Source organism: Halyomorpha halys, unplaced genomic scaffold, assembly GCF_000696795.3.
Source record: "Halyomorpha halys isolate HHAL.00 unplaced genomic scaffold, Hhal_1.1 Scaffold307.1, whole genome shotgun sequence".
NCBI classification, from domain to species: Eukaryota; Metazoa; Arthropoda; class Insecta; order Hemiptera; family Pentatomidae; genus Halyomorpha; species Halyomorpha halys.
In genome coordinates, this window is record NW_027107991.1 from 395044 (window position 1) to 398495 (window position 3452).

Here is a 3452-nt window from a genome sequence, read left to right on the forward strand (position 1 = left end):
ATGAAATAAATGTTTTTGAGACTATAATTTGGATAGTGTTTTTGAATTATTTAGTAAAAAATTGCCAGTCTCAAGAAAGAATTTTAAGATTATAAATAAAATTCTTTATTTATTAGGAATATTTTTACTTGAATTTTAAGTATACGGGAACCGTTCTTTGAAGACATCCTTTAGACACTTGATTCCTGAACTATTTACTTACCTCAGTAAAGTGTTTCTCGTATTTGCCGCCGATATAGCTTGAGGTTGCCTGTTATCTACATAAGTACTATTAAAAAAAAAAGTGGACTAAATGCCCATCCTGATTCTCTAATGTTCATCCTTGATAATAGTGATTAGTAATGTATTTATAAAGGTTTTAGCTAGCTGTCATATTTAAGTTACATCTGTACTGAGGAACTTGTGTAATCGGTGCGACTAGTCTTGGAAAATGAAAATTTATGTTTTTACGGCAGTTTTTCTTGCACTCGAAACTAGGTTCAATAATGCATGAACTAAAAGAATGATGCCCCCTGAAGATCAGAAGAGCAGTGAACCTCGGAGGAGATGTGGCTCTACAAATGCCGAGTGGCCACTCTACTCTCCTACCGCTTATAATAGTCCCATCCCTCATTGTCAGCCAAGATAAACTGCTACACTTTTCTTCATGATCCATATTCTGGCGATGAAATTTTCAAGTAGCCGACAGTCCGCCTCTTGTTGACAACAGGGAACAAGCTTTATTTTTCAAACCATTTAAAAGGATTTGTTATTTGATACTGCATTGTGTCAAAAATTCCTGATATATTTCCTGACGCATTAATTGAATTATTATTATTCTTTGGGTTATTTTAATTTTCATAAAAACTTTCATTTACTTTTTTCGTAATCTCTAATCTTCTTTACTGCATAATTGCATTTTAAGGGGGCCTAAAGAATATCATTTCTGTTAATTTTGAATATTTTCTCATAGGTATCTAACTAAGTGATGGGTTTCAACTTCTTGTATTCAATTTACCCGAGAACAAGAAGAGAAAGAAATTTATTCATTCATGCTACTACATTACCCAGCATACTGATCAATCCGTGATCGGACATATATAAATTACACATTTTTATATGATATAATATAATAGAAAGATAACTTTTTTTTCCCCACAGTATTCTTTTACAATTAATACCAGTCTACAAACTAAATACAAGCTTTTCAATTTATTCCTTTTTTTCTTTCCCTTCTATTTTACAACCCTTATTTCATTTTATCAACAAATTTCCCTACATAACAAATATTAGAATATTAAAAATAATAAAGTAATAAATAAATTAAACTAAAATTTAATCATTACCTTTTGCCATCTTAAGATACTCCGGTAGATTTAAGTTGACTGAAGGAGAGATTAGTTTTAATTTTCACAAATTCAAACAACTTTTTAGGAAATCCTTTATTTTTGGAAATCGTAAGTCCTCATGGAGTCAGAACAGAATGTATCTTTTCATTGATGTCCTTTTTACAATTTTTTGTAATATAACATTTTGAAAAGATTTGGAAACAGCGATTCAACAACCGGGCCGTTTGTAGACGAGAGACTTAACCGACTGCCTCGTGACTAAAGCAGGGCCGGATCGGACTCGGCTAGGGGGATTGACTTTTATTTCTGTGGTGGCCCCACGAAATAAAAAATTTACCCCTACCATTAGGTTGGTTACTTCTAGATAACTCCTCACCCCCTCCCCTCCCGTATGTCAGAAATGACTAGGAAGAAGGTCATTTGAAAAAAAGAAAGCTGAGATCTGGAGGAACCAGCATCTAGTTAGTTCCAACAAAATTTCTTCTGGGTCTAATTTGACTTACGTTAGACAAATTAATGAAATTTATCAGCAATTGTTCGAGAAATATGAAAGAGCCATACAATATAAACAAGTAATATTTTGTAGTGAATTTTAGAGTAATCTGCCTAATTACAATTTTTTGTTCTGTAAACGTTTAGGGAATAACCATCTGGTATAAGTAAAATAAAATATTTGATCATAAGAAGCTCTTAAAGATATATTTTTCTTTGATAAAACCATGTAATTTTTTGTTAAACTTCTATCTATGACCAAAAAGATAAAATTAATTGGTTCTTATTTTTATCTTATTATCCTTTGGTACCTAACTCAATATTATAGAATCCTTTATTACATTCAAATCATAGCACTATTCTTACATATCTTATTTAATTTATTTTTTATAAATGATATTTCTTTTTCAGGAAGTACTTGCGGATATATTTTTTTAAGTGGACTAATATAAATAGAAGACTAAATCATGAAGAGTGAAAGTCGGTTCGTTGTGCAGTGGAAGTCAAAAAAGCGGGTGAGTAATATTTTTTTATTAAACTTGATATTACAATAATATTTATTCTATAGTTTGTTAGTATACTTTTTTTTTGTTGTGTATATACTGACTTCTGATTAGCTTGCGTTGGTTTCATCATAGTTTGTTATGGTTTCGTCTGTTTTAATTAACAAACCCATAATGGTATATCCGTCACCAACTATTGACGATGTTTACATTGAGCTATTAGAAACTCGTGTATGTTTATGCTGACTTCTGAATATGCTAAGTTACACTGATTGGTTTCGGATCAGTACTAATTGATACTGTAAACATTCAGTTACTTTTTAAACCGTTTATTTAGTTTCATCAGCTATTAATTGTTTGGTTGTAACAATATTTTAGGTCACTTCGAATTATTTGATTAAGCTGAAATTCGATACAAACAACTAAACCCGATGACGATACAATATCATGGTCTTGTTGATATTATGGACAAGGTCTGTAGAACGATTTGACTGAATTGAAAGATTTTGGCACGTTTGTAATACTCTGAAAAATTTTGACTATAAGTGGTTTATAAAAAATTGTTTCTAATATCTAAACAAGAAATTAGTTTATTCGAAAAACTCAAAAACTACATATCTCTTAGAAGATTATAGCTATTTATTTGAAGGATAATGCATTTCTTCACAATGCAGAACTAAAATCATCTTAATGCAATCAATATTATAAAAAATCGTATTATTGAACCTTCTGTACTATATAACAATGCTTTATTCCGTGCATGGCTCGATGGAAACTAGTTTTATCATTATCATAACATTTAAAAGAGTAGACACTGCTCACTCCCTGACTTATTTATCAATTTGTCTAAAAAACGGTGATGTATATCAAATAGAAATTATTAATGGTCACTCTGCTTTTGCTCTATATGTACTTTGGAGAAGCGTTTCATAAAAATTGAACTCAAGTGTTTTAAAAAATTATTTTATACATCCCCTGGAAAAAGCTTTCAGTTTCAGTAATAGCATATCACTTGAAATGCAATGAAATGTTCTACAGACCTATCAGATACTGATATTAAAGACTACTTATCTTTAAATGTTCTATAGACCTATCAGATACTGATATTAAAGACTACTTATCTTTAAAT

The 3452-nt window shown here is 30.4% G+C and overlaps 1 protein-coding gene across 1 annotated transcript in view; it reads left to right on the plus strand.

Moving 5' to 3' along the window:
• The first annotated feature begins 2238 nt into the window (after nucleotides 1–2238).
• robo1 (roundabout 1) overlaps nucleotides 2239–3452 on the plus strand; it is a 934487-nt gene continuing 933273 nt past the window's right edge. Inside the window, exon 1 of the mRNA XM_014421230.2 lies at nucleotides 2239–2335. The gene's annotated coding sequence lies outside the window, so the exon portion shown is untranslated. The remainder of the gene's footprint in view (nucleotides 2336–3452) is intronic.